The 19916-nt window shown below is 37.4% G+C and overlaps 1 protein-coding gene across 3 annotated transcripts in view; it reads right to left on the reverse strand.

The window, feature by feature from the left end:
* The window catches only part of LOC145668101 (uncharacterized), a 104571-nt gene that overhangs the window by 84208 nt on the left and 447 nt on the right, over positions 1-19916 (reverse strand). The window contains exon 1 of one of the 3 annotated variants that reach the window (XM_081735626.1): positions 9880-10030. The exons of the other annotated variants lie outside the window; for them this stretch is intronic. The gene's annotated coding sequence lies outside the window, so the exon portion shown is untranslated. Of the gene's footprint in view, positions 1-9879; positions 10031-19916 lie in introns of those variants that run through there. 3 annotated transcript variants of the gene reach the window in all.

Consider the following 19916-nt stretch of genomic DNA (forward strand, 5'->3'; position numbering starts at 1 on the left):
CAACCTTTCTTCTATCGGCTTTACAACTAGGGCCCCTTCTCTATACTTTGCGGGGGGGGCCGCAAAAGTGTGCTACGCCACTGTATGGAATTATACCACTGAAGACACATTCCGTCAACGTACTAGGTTTTACTGTAAGTAAACAAAAAGTAAAAATTAAAGTTGAAACTGAAAGTCAGTCACACTGTTTTCTTTATGGTTTTTGTTCTATGTGCTGTAAGAAATCATTTCCTTTACTTGTTTCCTTATAAGTTCATGCATATCTTGGTAATACCTCTGTAAAGTTTACACTTTAAAAATACTAGCGGATAAATAATGTTACACTTCCCTTGATATAAATGGAAGTTCCTTGTTGCAGCACAAGACAAAATTGTGATCAAAATCAGGAATTCGACAGAAATACTTGCTATACAAACTTTTCAAAATATTTGCTATATTAGGATTTCAGTTGTAGCATTTCGCAAGACACAAGAGGAATTTAGGCAAACAAGTACATCTACTTATTCACTATCACAACAAAAACATTTCCATTTATAATTATGGAATTGTGTCAATTTCCAAACTAGGAAAACCTACTGAAAATGTGATTCACAGCATGTGTTGCTTTGTCATTGTCAATAAGGGGGTCAGCAATACTTTGTATTTACTCTCAAATTACTGGGAGACCCATGCAGGAATTTCCTCCAGAGGATATTTAGATACGACAGAAAACAACTGTCAAATGGGTGGGCAGACAGCTAAGTACCTTCTTATTGTTAACAGTACAAAATCAATTCCTGAACCTGAATATTCTGCCAGGTTTTCTAGCACAACCACACGGTTGGCAGTACAGTATCTGAATAAAGATTTAAGTATTTTGCAAATACATTTTATTTTATAGGAAAGATGTCAATCACAAGACTTCGAATGTAGTTTGTCCTGTTCATGTATTCTCCATTGTCAAAGAATACATACTCAAATTCACAACATTTGTTACTTCAGTAGCAGTACTTCACACTCACCAAGAAATTACGCAGAGATATTCTTCTTTCGCTTCTGCATTTTTCTTTTTAAAGGAAGTCGAAATGGGGCTTCAGAAACATTTTAACGCATACTATTAGTCAGTGGCAGTTCTTAAGGAAATTAACACTGATAAAAACTAAAATCTTATAAATATTTCATTTTAACGTCCCACGTTATGCCCTTTAGGCTCACAGAGACGATGATTAAAGCAAGCGAATGACGGAAGAACTTGTGGAATAAGAAAGTGGGAGGAAACGGGAGCACCCGAGAAAACCCACGGATAAGATATTGTCACCCAGAAACTTACTTGGCCGGGGATCGAACTAGAGACCCCATGCAAAAGGTAAGCGCTCTACCTACCACTAAGTCACCGTGCACCCCTCGTATAAGTTAAGACAAAAATATTTACCTAATGTTTTAGTTCTTCCATTTCGGAATTATCCAAGACTTAAAACATTAAATTTTCCAACATTGCAGTTACATACACAACCTTTAACGAAGATTAATTAGGCTTAGTATATGTTGTATTACTGTAGATTTTCACACAATAATACATATTGTATTAGTATCAACTTAGTATCAATACACTTGTTTGAGTATGAAAACATTTCAAATTTGTATACACGTAATGCAGTTTTAGCGTGAAGAATTTTCCACTTCTATGTAAAACATAATTTAAACAATTGACTCCCCCTAAACTGACGATGTAAGTCGAATGAACTCTCAGAAATGTTACATATTAAAGCTTCCGAAACCGTAGCGGAATGCGTCTTAATCTCAAAAGTTTCTTTCCCTTCTAATCTCCTGTATGAGTCGGACACATATATCTATCTATTAAAATGCTACAATAGCAATTAAAAGCACCTGAGCTCCAACCTATAACTTTAGCTTTCAAATCTTTCATTTACGGTTATGTGTGATTTCGCGTTTAACAAAGACAAACATTTTAAGTATTTGTACTTTAAATAGTCTACATTAGTTAACTATATCTTTTTCATAAAGTTTATGAAAAAATTATTGTTCAAAGCCTTTGTATTTTAACAAGCCTTCTCTAAAATCAATGCATGTGAATTGCGCTTCCATCTTCCGAGTTCTTTTAAACTATATGTTGAGGACGTTTACATGTTTGTGGTCAATCCTTTCGACAATGAGATTTCGGAAACTACAGGCTCTAGAAAGATGACGTTTTCACTGATCGATTGGAAATTTTGCGTAGATTGTCCAATTCTAATTGAATAAATAAATAAAAAAGCATGGCCGTTATTTCTTTATTTTGAAGCGTTGAAATTAAAAAAAAAACTAAGTATGATATCCTATGCCTTATACATTCCAACACCACATTGTTGTATATTGGGGTTGTATATGTCTCAGGCGTTTGTTTCATGGCCAAATAATAATGAAAAAGGAAGGATAACCATTTCTCGAGTCCAAGATAAATCTTTATTTTTTGAGTGTTTTGCCCAATGAATACCATATATAACTGACATTATAATTAATTATATATGTAATATATTTGCTTTTACATACTGCATGCAAGAAGAAAGAAAACACTGGTCATACATGAATTAGACACTCCAACCGGAAGTAGACCCAAATCTTGCAAACGGTGCGAGATACTGAGAAAAAAAATAATCGAAAAAATCTCCCCTTTATGATACCTCTTGCCGATTTTTTTTTTTTTTTTAAATCAAGACGTCTTTCACTTGTGTCTCTAAAGGGACACGTACATATGTTGTGACAAACGAGAAGGATATTTATGCTCATATGCGAATGATGCGCTGTGTGAAGAGCGCAGGTTCCGCTAGTTGAATCAAAATAATGAATGTGCTCTCCTGCATCTGGAGGAGCTATATGTATTAAGTATTTTATGCCCTGCAACAGATCTTCACATGGAAGAAACATCAGTGAATTAATTTGGTTGCACATCATAAAACTCTACATCTTTATAAAGTCCTCACAAACCCAATGCTTGAATATTGAATTTTACGATAAGTACTTTGTCGTAGATAGAAGAAACATCCTTGTATAGAAACATCATCTCCAAACTTATTTTGAACTGCTTTGTAAACTGCTGCTTCAGAGTCACATACAATCGCTGAAGCAATGTATAAGCAAACGTTATAGCTATTTCTCCTATCGGGACCCCTATTACATATAACTGAGCAAATAATCGAGGTGCCATTGCAATAAACCAAACAGGTACTTTAGAAAGAACAGTCGGCTAAATGCCTTTGAAAATGCTTTGTTACGTGTATATGTTACACATTGATTTTCCTTCCTGACATTTTTTCCGCGCACGAAGATATATACACAGATGGTGATTAGAAAAATGGAAACACCTGTAGTTGGCAACACGGCAGATGTATGGGTTGGCAGTGGTGTCGTGGCGCCCGCAGCGCTGGACCGCTGGTGGTGGTGTGTTAGGTCGGTCTCCATACTACGTCAGGCGCAGTGGAACAGCAGTGTCCAGTGGCTGCAGCAGACGGAGGTAGTGTAAAATGGGAGACCTCTCAGATTTTCAAAGAGGGCAAATTGTTGGTGTGCGGTTATGTGAAGTGAGTGTGACGGTAGTGGCTACTGTCTTAGGTGTGTCGCGTGGGACAGTGTCGAAGGTGATGACGGCCTACAAAACACACGGGAAAACCACATCGGGGAAGCGGAACTTTGGGCGGAAGAAAATCATGAGTGACAGGTCACGCCGTGTATTAAAGCGCATTGTCACCCAGAACCGTCGTGCCACTGCGGAGCAAGTGATACCACTGCGGAGGAACCCAATCAGCACCTCCCCCACCCTGTTTCGACAATCACAGTCCGCCGCGAATTACATGACATGAACTTACGGGGTCGTTTTGCACGGGCCAAACCGCTCATCAGGGACCATAACGCTTTCGCACGCCGCAAATGGTGCCGCGACCATGCAACTTGGACCGTTGAGGACTGGAAACGTGTGATATGGTCGGATGAGTCATCCTTCACCCTATTCCCAACCACGGGCCGTGTTTATGTGTGGAGAACGCCCAAAGAAGCTTATGATCTGCAGTGTCTCCGTCCAACTGTGAAACATGGCGGCGGCTCGGTGATGCTGTGGGCCGCCATATCATGGTTTTCATAGGGTCCTGTGGTCACACTTAGCGGATAAATCACTGCCAACGATTATATCGCAATTTTAGGAGACCACTTGCATCCTATGGTCCGGATGTTGTTCCCGGACAATGACACCATCTTCCAGGATGATAATGCACCCATTCACACAGCTGGCGTTGTTGCAGCGTGGTCTGAGGAACATCGGGATGAAGTTCAACACCTCCCCTGGCCCGCCTAATCATCAGATCTCAACATAATTGAACATCTGTGGTCCGTCTTGGAAACACGACTCCGGCGACGATATATATATAAACTGGATTACAGGACCACGCCACGGCTTATTTAATTGGTTCACATCATTTAACCTATTAATTCAGTAGCGAGGTACTGAAGCCATGTCGTTTCCACTTGAGAATCATGTGCACGTAAATGAAGCACACTATCCAGTCACTCGTGAGCACATTATTGTTAGTAGCTTCAATCTAAGTTTAACAATAGTCTTAGTCATGTTCGAACATTTCGGGTAATTATATTGTACCTATTTTTCAGGCAATCTGCGACTTGGATAAACAGTAATATTACTCATAATTAAGAATTCCAAGATCTTGGGGGGGGGGGGAGAAGCGAGGGTTCAGATGTAAAAATATTCGACAAACAAAAGTAGCAGTAGTATCAGATTGTCTTTTGTTCTGAATTATTACTGTATCAGATCGTGTTTTGTGTTCTGAAGTATTACTGAACGTTTACCGGTGAGACTGGGATATACCCACAAATGCCAGTTACAACTTCCCTCAATTGTGACTAAAAGAAAAGCATCAAAACATAAAACACTTGAAACTCAACCTCATGAATTAATTTGTGATGGTAAAAATCGTAAACCAATGCTCAATGTTTTTAAATCTACCGAGTTTGTACTTCACCCCAAAGTTAATATAAAACGCTCAATCGATTAAAATATGCTTTTCACTTGATGTAAAACGTGACTAAAGTTAGCCCAGAAATTGTAGAATGAATCACTACTGACTGACGCTGGAGCTGAATTTGATGAAAAGCTTAGCTGAAGACAATTAGTACCACCGAATAGAGGCGAATCATTTGACGGTTGCCACGGAAACGCTATCACTTCAGTCTGTAATTACACTACATTGTCCCTTGCATCAAGCCATCCAATCTGAACGAAAGAAGAGGACTTTCTTAAACTTAATGGTACCATTTTATCCATTAAGATGAACTTAATTTACATACTAAAGTTTAGAGATTTAGTACTTTTCTTCCCCTCCCTACTGTAGAAGAAAACATACCAGCAAAATAATTGTCTCATTTATGACAGCATTAATATTAATATATATATATATATATATATATATATATATATATATATATATATATATATATATATATATATATATATATAGATAGATAGATAGATAGATATATATTTGGTCTAGGAATTAATTCGTGCGGGTGGACAAGAGATGGCGCAACGAACGGAGCGTCCCACAGTTCCGTGTATCCACACATGTGTTGCAAACCCCTGTCATCGCGTATCGTTCGTAGTATAGGGCAGTGGATTAAAGCGTCAACAACACCAGTTTGTAGTTAAGTAAACATGGCGCAATTTGTGCCTGATAAAGTGTTTTTGCGGGGTGTCCTGCTGCATTACTTTAACATGCAGAAAAGTGCGACTGAAAGTCATCGTATTTTGGTGGAAGTGTATGGTGACCATGCTCTAGCTGAGCGAACGTGTCAGAAGTGGTTTGCACGGTTTAGAAGTGATGATTTCGGCTTTGCAGACCAAGAGCGAGCTGGACAGCCAAAAAAATTTCAAGACGAAGAATTGACAGCATTGCTCGAGCAGGATTCGTGTCAAACGCAGGAACAACTTGCAGCAGCATTAGGCGTTGATCAAACAACAGTCTCCAAACGCTTGAAAGCCATGGGAATGATTCAAAAGATGTCACATTGGGTTCCACATGAATTGAAAGACAGAGACGTTGAAAGACGAAAAACCATTTGCGAATTGCTGCTTCAACGACAGAGCAGAAAGGGGTTTCTGCATCGAATTATTACGGGTGATGAGAAGTGGATCCATTACGAGAACCCTAAACGAAAAAAGGCCTGGGTGAAACCAGGTGAACCAGGTCCATCACAACCAAAACGAGATATTCACTGTGCAAAGGTTATGCTGTGCATATGGTGGGATATGAAAGGTGTGGTGTACTATGAGCTGCTGCAACCGAGTGAAACTATGAATGGAGAACGTTATCGACGACAATTAATGCGTTTGAAGCAAGCTCTGGCCAGAACACGATCAGAATGGGAGAACAGACATGATAAACTTATTGTTCAACATGATAACGCTCGCCCACATGTCGCAAAACCGGTCAAAACCTATTTAGAAAATGTCGGATGGGAAGTTTTACCCCACTCGCCGTATTCACCACACGTTGCTCCTTCGGACTACTACTTGTTCGATTGCATGAACAACGATTTGATTGGACAGCGGTTTACTTCTTCAGAAGATATCGAAACATGGGTCTCTGACTGGATCGCTTCCAAGGATGAGGACTTCTTTCGCCACGGAATCCGTACATTGCCTGACAGATGGGCGAAAGTGGTGGCTAGCGATGGACAATATTTTTCTTAAGGTATTTATGTATTTTGTGTTTGTACTGCAGCTTCAATGTGTGCGTACCAACCGCACGAATTAATTCCTAGACCAAATAGATATAGATATATATAGAGATAGATTCTATCTTTTCTTTCAAATGTCTTTTGTCACATTCCGTAATACATCAATATTTTTCGATGACAATCTTCTTTAGGAATTGTCGGAATATTTATATTTATAGACTACTGCCAACTTCAAGTTTCCGCTGTTCTCAATATGGTATACATCCGTTGTTAATAATAATAATAATAATAATAATAATCATAATATTCATCCTATTCATAGTACAAAAACATATCAGTACAGGAGTATAACGTTAATATCCTCGAATGTTATGCAACCCAGTTTACGATTTGCATAATGTTGGTCGTAAGACAAGAATTCCTTATAATAAACGGCATTCTAATTTCCAATAGTAAACAATCACGCTAATGAGATGTCGCGGCATGCACTATCACCTGCCTCCTGACGCTGGTATGTCACTACGTGCAAAATGATGTGTAAACGAGCCGAAGGCTTGGGAATGGTAATACAGAAAGCACTTTACTCAGACCATGGGCGTACATAATAAATACAAAAAGGAAACATTGCTAATGAAATTTTAAATAAGGCCTTAGCGGTTCGATCAGGTCTTATACTCTCGGTTTGGAGTCTGATGTCAACCTACTAGTAAGAAGTGGTTTTAATCTTGGGGTCCACAGACTTACCCAGAGCGTTCGCAACACATTTCACTTTATTTAAATACTAACATAAAACATGTAATAATTGTCGAACTAGAAGTATTCCTCCCAAAACAGAATGATCTGTCTGTTGGATGTTTTTTGTTCTTTTAGATGAGAAAGTGAAGAAGTTCCTCTAATTTAGCTAGTTTGCAGGATATATAATGGGGTGGAGAACGGCCTGCTCTACCAAGGTGGTCCTGCATGATGATACGTGAACCCATCGAATGCACCGGATTCATACCCTAGCGTGGTTCAAAACCAAGTACTGTACCATGAGTACTTAAATGAGTTCCCTTATGTCTGGTGTCACTCGAAAACAATAAAACTAGTTCGCAATCTTGCTGTCTGCAAAAATATATCAGACACGTAATAGCTACACGTGCAATTTTCATTTTGGGGCCATAAATGTCAAATAAGAATTCTTCAGCTGAATCATTGCAACAGCTTATATTTACACCTGAAATGACAAGCCAGTAGTAGCTTGTTTGGCTAGCTCTGTATTTGTTCTCCATTAGTAATAGTGAGTACTTTACTTTACTTATCTTAAATAATTTCTAACAATGACAACTGCGATTTATATCACTACATATTTGCCGTTTCAATCAATTAATTGTAAGAGATCTGAGTCATAGAGATGTTTTAGAACCAGTGCAGAGCTACAAGAAAAAAGGAAGAGGGAGGAGATACATATGAAGCTAGATAGTTGACTCTTTGCGGTGAGCAACGTGTTCATGGGCTTTCACAGCGTTGCCTCTTCTCCTCACATACCGTTCTGTTAATAGATCAAAAATGGCTTACTCAGATATGATATTGAGAATGGTCCTAAAGGCTAGAAGAGTGTGGAGGTACAGTCATATCCAAAATGACTGTCGCATATCTATAATTGTATTGTTGTGAGAATATAATTTGATAATGATTTTGCAGGGCACTTTCAATACTGCTACATGTGTATAATCAGGAAATGTATATTTGTGATAAATTTCATAGCAAAAGAATTATAAATAGGAAAATTAAATGAATAAGACAAGAAAAGCTTTCTCGGATTATATTATTTACTGCTCTTTTGACATGAAATTTCCCACATACGTGTCTTTGCCGATTATACACATACTAACATTATCAGAAATACCGGGCGAAATCATTATCAAATTATATTCCTACAACAACATATTTATAGATATGACTGTACACACGCACACCCTCTTCCGGAAGCTACTGTCAGCTCGTCCGTCCTGTTAACTGTAGCAGTGTCATTTTTATTATTATTTGGCTTGATTTTCAGTTTAGCAATTCTTTCAGCAGCGAGGAGTATGAAACGTGAACTTACAGCTTAATGTGGAATCCGAATCACACACCCTCCTACCAGGAATCGAACTCGGGTGTCCAAGAACCAAAGACACATATGCTAACCATTTAGCCACAAGGAAGCTCAGTGCAAATATTCAAACTGCTCTCTTGAAAAGTTGACTGAATTGTGTCATTTTTCTATTAAAGGAGCGACACGCAACCACCATTCGTCTCCTTAATCTTACAAGATACAAGCTCGCAAAGTTGAACTACGGATTGTACATCATTCCACTTCACTATACTCAACTCTCCCCTGAGCTCTCTCATGGCTAAGCGGTTAGTGTTCGCGTCTTTGGCATGGGAGACCTGGGTTCGATTCACGACGAGATCATGTGGTTCGGATTCCACGTTAAACTGTAGGTCCATGTCTCATATAGCCTCGCTGCTTAAAAGGACGCTAAACTAAAAACCAAATAAACTCTAAACTTCTATAACTTCAGAGAAACCCTACAGATTTACTGAGTATTTTAATACCAAAACACCGCCTTATTAGGTAGTTATGAATTTTTTTTAACAATGGGATATGAATAGAATTATTTGTTGTTTTTAATCTATCTTGCTATCATTCATTAGGTAAATAACTACTGCTCACAATATCTAGGAGAACCCTTTACGTAGCAAATTCTTATTAGTTCCATACAAGTATAAATATTCATCAAATGTACACACACACACACACACACACAAAAAAAAAAAGTAATTACGTTCCATATTATTAACCAACTATTGTACAGAGAATTTATCTATCATATTATTATACACTCAGTAGTTTTGTATATTTCTTTTCACGCTGTATCTCAACACGTTAAATGACTAAGGTTTAGCCACACTACTGCAGCACCGGAAATAAAACAAAATAACACACAATTACATAACGTTACCTACATACACAAGTTTTGTAACTTCGCGCTCTGATCAACATAAAACGCTGGCAATGACACAGGATGTAAACAAATGTAGAGCTGCATGTATGTATTGTCAAGAGAGTATGCTTTCGCTACTTGTAGAAAGAACACACAAAAGGGATGTTTAAAAAAGCGCCACAGCAATTACCTGTGTTTTGACGCGCCGACTAATGAATGTAACGCGGTATCCAGCACTCTTCCACTTTTGCCGCACTAACACGCCACTCTTCGCACAACTTCGGTGCAGTGTACAGGAACGTTCTTCTCCAATTAATCAATAGGCAAGCCACCGCCGAATGACGTCACAGATACGTGAGCAGCAGACGAATGGCAAGTCGCCATGGCAACGTTCGCTGCTGTCAACCCTTGAAAATTTGATGGGTCTTCGAGCCTATACAACGAATGAGATTGCTCAAGTTGGCCATATTGAAAGAAAAAAAAAGTGTCACGCACATTCTTAATCAAAATAGGCCTATACGGCGCCTCGAACCACATACAACTGCTATCTGTTCTTGCACTACAGGGGCAGCAAATTCAACACTTAAAAATGGTATAGATTCACAGTTCTCTTTTCTCTGTATTATTCTTATCGGTGGTCTCCAGAATACAACGGAATCAATGAGTGCTGCGTATCTGTCCATAACATTTCAGAAGACATTAAGAAATACAAATGAATATTTCCAGAGCTTAGAGTCCCTGGTTCGATACCAGGCAGAACATGTGGGACATAATGTTCGTGGTTTCTCTCGAAATTCTCTTATTTCCTCCCGCATTTTCATTACACTAATTCTTTTGTAATTATTCACTTTCATTAGTTAACAGCTCTTGATCTAACTCATGAAACCTAAAAGTAGAAAATTTTATCTATTTACAAATAAATATTGGTAAAGTATTATATGGAATGATAAAAATATTGAAACACGAAACTTTTCACTACAAACCCCACACGGCGGAATCCCAGGTTTCAAACAGGCGAATCTTCACACTGAAGTCTTATGCTCTTATCATTGACCTACTGTGGTACCGTATATGGATAAAATACAATTCTGAATTCAAGAGTAAAGCAATATGATTGGCAGCATATTGAAAATCATTCTTGAAATTAAACTACTGATGTATCTTAGTTTGTCATTCGCATAGTACGATTAAAATCTTGTAATAGTTACATTCAATAACCTAATTATCTCTAAAAATCAAAAGATACTTTGTTTGTATATAACATCCATCTGTAACGACAAATGCAGATATAAATTCTCAGTTCCAGAAAGCAACGGAACACCCACTCTCTTTCATTATCTTGTACAGTGAACATCAAAAGGCATTTAGTTGTGGATTCACAATCATACACAGCGGTATGGCACAAGGGTTTGTACCGTTAGTTTTATTTATTTATTTTTACACTCTATAAAATTGATCTTTCATATTCGTTGCATGGGTTCCTCAGAAACAGCATCGAAAAAAAAAAAAAAAAGTAACGAATATCCACAGTTTAATAGTTTCGTCTGGAATAGGCTACCAAAAGTCTAGAAATTACATAATAGTAATGTTAAAACTCAATGAGCGAACGTGTTCATATATTTTTCGACAATATAATATAAAACACTAAGAAACGTTACAACTTCTATTTTTGAATAAGCCGTGGCTAATTGATAAGTCTTTTCTCCTTCTCTTTCAGGATCATTACCAAACTGTGACACAACGAAACAGTGATCCTGAAGCTAAATGGCGTTTTTCAGTTTTATGTTCCATGATTCTGCTTTTTAAAAAATACTATGAGAAACGAAGGAAGAACACACAACACTCACACCCAAGGCAGAATTCAGATCCACAAGACAGATCTTGCTATCACCAGCCAAATAACGTCCTGAAAGAATTCTCCAAGAATTGAAAACATTACACGTAAGGACGATATTCATTTTAGTAGCTTAGAATGTCCAACAATTTAACATTACCAACACAAGATAACGTTTCCTCAACTTGGTCACATTCCTAAACATGCAAGTGGTCAACTAATCGAATGATAAGACATCTTACCAGTAAATGCACGCCCCACTGAAACGAGGCCAGGTTCGGCAGGCGGAAAATTCGACAGACTCCAGTGTACCTCTTACAAAGGAAAGACACTGGTCAATCTACATCTGCTGCACTGGCTTGGTAGAAACCCTAACAACTAGACAAGAACTTATCTTTGGGTAAACAATCGGAAAAGACATTCATCACCAAAAATGGATAATTATTTGACGATTTCCTCTTCCTCAATAGTTTCGCAGGAACTACAAATGCCTGTAATTTGAAAAACACAGCATCGGTAATTACAGAAAATTCAAATACTGATCTACATTCCAAGTGGCACCGGACAAAAATTATGAAGGTGCTTACCCACTCTTGCCTGAGATAAGTATTCACTAAAACCAAACATTAATGGAAGATTTTATTAAAACTTTCACCAATACCTTCAATGGAATCTTCGAACTACGAACAATCACGCTTTGCGTTCAGGGAACTAACATCCAAAGTAGCAGAAGACAGAGCACGGTGTCGGATAAATTTGCTTCCGTCACCTTAATTCTTGTGACTGTACATTATGATAGAAAGTCGCTTGAAGGAGAAAACAAAGCTCAACTGAAGTTAAACATGCAATTTTCAATTTGCCGCTGCTGAAGATACCACTGTATAACTGGTAATGTTCCCTGTGATAAACTAAAACCCTAATAGGACAACAAAAAGCATTAGACAAGATTACGAAGCTCAGGAATCAAACTTCAATCCACATGGGCTCTACCTCTCAAAGTAAAATAAGTCCTCCAATACATCTTTGTCATACCTTCCTTGAGTACATGTTTCTCAAATTGAGAGTGACAAGTTTCAGCCTGGTAACAACCTCAACTTGGAACAATAACTTCCTGTGTATATGTAAGATAGCTAAACGTTTAGCGCGCTTATTCCGAAGATCAATTCTTGGCGGGACAAGGGATTTCCGATACCCAAGGATCACCGTAAGAACCCGGAGTGGATGATTTCAACGGTATAGTGCAATAATAATGGAGACAGGAGTTGATGTACCGACCCCATATACTACCCGTATAACGCTACAGTGGTTTTGTAACTAGTGTAGCCCTACTAATCTCACACAAATCTGTCTTTTACTCAAGTGAAGATTAAAATCAGGGCCGAGCCTCTAGCTCTCTTGGAGGTGAAACAGTGGTGAAGAAAGGCCTTTAGTGTGAAGGTTTATCTTGTATGATGACATGTATACAACTAACTCCACTTCCATTACCACTGATCTTGTGGTTAGCGCGCCAGCCTTTGGTGCACATCATCCCAGGTTCGATTCTCGGTGGGAAAGCCTTGACGAATGTGAATGCATATACCTACATCTCGAATTTTACAATCATTCGAACTTTAACTGCACTAATTACGAGCCCACAATTAACAGTATGCTCCGACCTTCATAATATTGGTATTGTATGAAGGCTCAAAACAAAAACTCAAATTCAAAAAATCAGCACTGACGATAATATGTAGTCGGTATCGTTATTAATTTGCTTAATTCATCTGAGACGATGCCACAAATGAATATTTGACAGAACAACTTATAATTAGTCCCACTCATCTGTTTCTGGTTTCGCTTCCTTATGCAACAGTGAGGTGATAAAGGGTGGGGCCCACTATTAACATGGGCTCTGAACCACAATTTTGGTTTGAATCCTGTGGAGTTGGCGAGTGAATAGACGATCATGTAAGTTCAACCGTCAAAGTACAAAGCGTTTCCAACAACTCTATCTCGCCAGCCAAAAATTAAAATTGGAGAAGACTGTTTCTATGCTCAGCTAAATCTGTAATATAACTGCTGGTTGTTAACTTATTTCTAATACTTCGACTCTCCACGAACATCGTGGATACGATAATGACTTACTTCTAACTCTCGCTTTACAAAGTAAAACATTTATGGTTTTTATTTTTATTTATTTATTTTTTTTTAATATAATAGGGCTTGATGGGCAAGCGAGGGAGGACGATTTTGGAAGCCAAGCGGAGCTTACATTCACAAATACTACTCCAGAATTCTCCGAAAGAAAAATACAGTCAAGAACAGTCATGGTCCGTATTACCCGGACCTACTCAATGAATATTCGAAACAAGAAAGAGCAGCAACCTCATTTATTCTTCCTTTATTCAATTTCTAGACTGTAATAGTAATTTCCGGAATACTTTGTTTTTAATCGACTTATCAAAATTCTACCTAATTTTGAGAATGTATTATGCAATATTTACTGATGTAGTGTAAGTGGTAGTAACTAATAAAAGTAATATTGCAAATTTGACAGTAGTAAATTGCAAAGAAATGGTGTAAATTTTGTTACATGTATTTCTTAAGACACTATCATTTAATACGTATTTAAAGCTATGCTTTTTATACCTATTTTTTATTAAATACTATATTTTTAACGAAATCTATTGCTACTATGTAATCTAATAACTAATAAAGTATTCTATTCTAAAGAAACGTACGGAAGATCCAGTGCATGTATTTCAGATCCCACGTTAATTGTAACTTTGCGTCCATACAGCCCTAGTGCTAAGTTGGACGTTTAAAGTACCAATTAACCAAAGATGATAAAGTCTGATATTCTTACCAACAGCTACAGCATCTTGTAATATTAAAGGAAGAAAGAAAAGAAAAAACTATCCAAACGCCTCACAAGCATAATATACCTGAAACATTTACTAACAATTGATACAGACTTGATATACCATACCAAGGAACACACTATATAGAATTTCAGTACTTGTATTTGGATTCAACCTTGAGATTTAATAATACCGCTCGATTAGTTGCTGCATTATATATATATATATATATATATATATATATATATATATATATATATATAAGCACGAAATGCGCAATCAATATACTAAATAGTATGCATATTTGAGTACCCTATGTATCGATCGGAATTCACAACTGAAACTATCAAACAATAAAACAGAACATATCTTTTTACGCTAAATTCTTGCATGAAGAGAAATCTTTTTCTAAATATATGCAGCAAATTTTCCTAATGAATCATTCATCTGTAATTTATATAACAATGTATCGACGGAATACTAATTTATCAATCTCGTAGAAACACAGATTAGCTTATTATTATTACGTATTTTAAAGTATGAATAGTCAAAACTACGGAAGCCACTGAAGGAAAAAAAATCCAACCTACAATCCACTTACGAGCACAAATTCAAACCTATGCTTACTTTCGCCAACCAGTTTCGTCAATACCTACATCGGTAGGGTTCTCAGACACCTCGCATTTACATCACCCGTCTCCTTCAAAATTGTTTAAATGTCTTCAAAATGGTTTCACTTCAAAACATATCATTTGTGCGTAATTTAAAAAATATCGCTTTTATTAGTCATCGATACCCAACTAATAATAATAATAATAATAATAATAATAATAATAATAATAATAATAATAAACAACTTTCTGTTACTCGCTCTTGGGGGCCGCAGTAGCTCAGTGGTAGAGCGCTCACTTCTGAGACACAAGGTCCTTGGTTCGATCCCAGCACGCGCCAAAGTGAGCTTTGTGGTGAACAAACAACAACGTGTGCGTAGGCTTTCTCGGGGTGCTCCCGTTTCCTTCCACTTTCTTCATTCCACTATTTTATCATTCATTTCTCATCACCACCGTCTCCTTCAGCCTAGTCGGCACAATCGTGGGACGTAAAAATTTTTTCTTACTCGCTCTTAATGAGCGTTAACCTATTACCTAATTAAGCCTAGTTCTGATATTTCAACAAAAAGCAAGTGCATTAACTATAACTATCTGGAAGCCTAACACTATAGGCAATATACCATTATGCTAACTGCTTTTAGCCTCAGTACTTTTCGGTCAGATTGTTACAATTGAACTTTCGTGTTTTGCTTCCTTATGAGGAAAGGGACATAACATTAACCTTGGATAAGAACCACGACCAGGCATTGGATCCAGTGCAGCTGATGGACACAAAGATCATTTTGCACCATCAACTCTCACACTACAAGTCAATTCCCATCAAATTACCTTGTTAGATTATAGCTGGATAACAGGACAACGTCATTGTCCCAGGTTATAAAAAACGAAAAGCCCAATGGGTTTTTATTAAATTTTGTACCGGTACGTACATTTAAACCTACGTTCCTACTTAAAAGTAGCATTTAGTCATTCATGTTCTATTTTACAGACAAAATTGTGCAATTCCCTTGTCGCACAAAGGGTATTCGTGAAGCAGAAGCACTATCCACGTTTCGTGGGACACATTTTGCATTGTCAGCAGTCTTATATTTCGATTTCTACAAAGAAACTAATAATCCAATTAGGTAGGTAGCTCTATAATTTGGAACAGGAATAAAATAACTTATTATACACAAAACTCAAATCCATGAAGATTCCTTTAGTTTCCTTCAAAACGCGTCAGGCAAATACTGAGATAGTTATCTCAAGATCAGGGGCCAGATATGAAAAAAGCGGGTTTATTTAATGGAAGTTTTTTTAAACATTCCTTACATTCCGTAAGTAATTAGAACAGCATAATTTACTAATGTATTCTGCTCCACCTTTTACACAATTTTTAGTGTGTATTAATAACCACTAGCCTATTTATCGCCCGGTCACGAATACCAGAACAAGTTAAAAAGAGTTCAATATAAAGTTTAACAAATAGTCCATGGCTAAATATTTCAAAAATTTGGGACCCAATTTTTGAGGAATGCAATCTGTGAGCCTACTCACCTTTATATTTCATTCAGTTAAATAACTTTGTTGCATTTTTTTTTATTTTGTGATACATATTCTTAATAATTACTTGAATAGTTGTGTTCAGTTGAACGTTTTAGCTGAAACTTACCATAGACAATTCAGGGAAGTTTCCACATCTAACGGTTACGTACTTTGGCTTCGCTAATAATGTAAGTTAGTAAATTAGTTATAATAATGTTAGTTAGCACACTTCTTAGAATTTTAGGTTAGGTAAGTGCTTCGTATTTTACAGCATTCGAAATACAATCATCTCGAACCACACCACGACTGAAAAGCTCTTCCAGCACACATTCTTATACAACATCGAGGTTACAACGGACAGACCGCCATCAATGTCAGATTTGAATTCGGTGCTATTCGAGGGTTTAGATAAAAATTTAGTAGTATCACACTACATAAAATATGGCATTAGTGCTGTATCGCCGGAATAATTCGAAAATCGAAAAAAGTACCAAAATGTACTGCATTCGGTTATATTTATTCGAATTTGATTAGTTTACATTAGATCACGTCACCTTAGGCGTTCAATTTTACTATACCGACACGGATTCATAGTATAAGTAGTAATAGTAGTAGTAGGAACGGTCTAGAAGCCGCAGGGGTTGGTTGGGTTTTGTTCTCGACATGAAATGGACAAATTAAAAACTTGCCAAAGTTTTTCTGTACATTTTACAATCCGTCACAGCCTTGACATACGCGAGCCATCTCGACACTGCCTTTCGCGACACTATATCATAAAAGTGTACCTCTCCGCGAAATAATCTATTCGCCACCACATAGAGTGCCGCTTACATAAAAAACAACCGACAAATACAACCACTTTCTTAACAGGTTGACTGCCATGAGCACCAAATATGATGCTCATGCTCGATATCACAAATTACTAACCTATTCAGGTTCTTGAGCATCATATATAATGCTCATGGCCACAAATTACTGTGAGACCATGGGCATTACATATTGTGCTCGGCTCCCATTGGTACATTTTCGGGAGAAGCAAAATATCGCGACAAAAATGTGACATGACTATCCATAATTGAGCCAAAGGCAACAAGAAATTTCTGGCTTCCTGGGAGCAGTACCCTCAGATCACCTTGGTAGTCAACCTGTTAAATTTTACCATTTCCTTTACCTGACTTTCACCCATTCTTCTTCACAAACAAATAAATTCTCCAATTGATTCTCCGGTAAATTTCCTAAAATTGGTCTGGCGATACAGCACTTAACCCTAGAATATATCTTTTCTCACATTTAAACTCATCTCCAAAGTAAGATTACCGGACCACACCAATTTCCGAAACAGCAAACCGATATTCTAAGTGACGTTTATACTATCATCAATCAGCATTCCTTACTTCATTGCGTGCAGGTGTAGTTTTAGCGCACCACTAAAAATAACTCTTGAAAAATTTTAATTCTTCCACTAATTTACTTCTTATTGTCTCTTAAAGACCTTTGCTGGGCGACGTGAAAATATCCCACTTGGCATAGATAAACTTCACCACGGGGGGGCCACCAGAAATAATTGTAGAAAAATTACACTTTTTCGATCTGCGCATAAACATAGCTTCTGGATGTACGGCATAAGAACTAGTGCAAAAGCACAAACCAACATGTGCTAGGTGCCCACTAAAATGCGTGAATGCAACCTGAGTCAAGTAGGGCGAAGCTGGTGAGTCCGAAGGGAGCAGGCGCTTCAGCGATGGTGGGTACATGCATAAGCGAGGAAAGTGAAAAAGTAGAATCTGGCAAATATGCGAGTTTCAGTAGCACTTATCATGGCTTTACATTAGTAACGTTCCACTTGTAAATATAAAATACAGCTCCTGTACACTGTGCAGAAACACACCGCTGGTGGAAATAACATCGGTCCATGTTCCGTTAAGGGGGTCCAAAAGTACACTGGTCCCCCTTAAGCTAAGCTAACCTAACTTAACCTAACCTAATCTAATATAACCTAATATAACGTTATATTATGTAATCAAACGAAAATCAATAGAAAGAAGTGGTGTCAAAGGCACTGGACCCCCTTAACGGAACATTGACCATAACATCTAATAGAGTCATCTTTCATACGCACTCATTTTATTCACGGTAAAGCACTTGTAATGACTTTACACTGTAACCCTACACTTGTAAACCTGAAATACAGCTGCATTACTTTGTATAAAATTTTGTCGCCTGATGAAATATATTCTTTATCAATATATCTTTTGATACAAAGTATTCAATTTCACCAGTAAATCTTCCAAAATGTGGTGCGCCAAAACTACACCAGCACCCTTCATTGATTCGGTTAAGTGAATTGGCCATTTCAGTGACATTGTTGATAATACATCAAATAAATCGAATGAAAAGCAATAATGCAGTAAGGATTTGAAAATAAATGGAGCTGACTCCAACCGACAAATTGCCGATAAACCGTAACCCGTTAGTTGAACTATTATATTTCTCCCATCTTATTATTAGATAAATTGGCAAGTGTTTCTTTAGGCAAGGCAGTGACAATAACCAATTAATCTGAGCCAATTCACGCAATTATAGTTACAGTTCCCAAGAAGGAAAGACAGAAAACAACGCGCCCTGCGGGCCTTCACTCGCTGACGCTCGTTTGGCAATACTATGTACTGACAGGATATCATTGCCTTGCCCAAATTCCGATAAATTCAACACAGTTCAACCTAACGTAAATAAATTATATTAAATTTTAGAATTTCTTACATGTTTTTCGATAACTTTCCAGACACCAGCATCAATCTACGTCCATTACATTACTAGTATAAGTTTAGCAAATGAACCACCATATACCAAACTTAACCAATTTCCGAATTCCTCTTATGTACGGCCTATACACTGCGAAACACAAAATAACGGGTAATCACTTTCATCCTTTACATAAGGGATAAGATATTGATCCTAATCTAGCAATCCCGTAAGTTGAATACTATTCCTAAGGTACAGAGCAAGAATCCCGTGCACAGAAATTGGGTCTGAACATTAGGCATGTCTTTATTTCATTCCTTAATAGCAACACTGTGTCCCAATATTCTCACATAACAATCCATCGAAAATCTTCACGCTTTCGCAACATCTGCAACTGTTTCAAAAGATAAACAGGCGAAGTTTAGAAATATTTGATACAAGATTTAGAAGGCATTTAATGTTAGCTTCCTTCATTTTTCATCATATAATAATCTTGAATTGGGGACGCACAACCTATAACACGTAAAAATATACTTGCACACCTAACTTTATCGTTCACTTGCTTTTATTATGTAAACAGTGTTCGAACCACGCGTTACTTTCTTCTATACAAACAACTGCTAGTTTAAATACGGTTTCAAACTATGAATGAGACATCTTATTTCTTAACATGCAA

The sequence above is a fragment of the Thermobia domestica genome, chromosome 13 (genome assembly GCF_964235325.1).
Source record: "Thermobia domestica chromosome 13, izTheDome1.hap1.1, whole genome shotgun sequence".
Classification (NCBI taxonomy): domain Eukaryota; kingdom Metazoa; phylum Arthropoda; class Insecta; order Zygentoma; family Lepismatidae; genus Thermobia; species Thermobia domestica.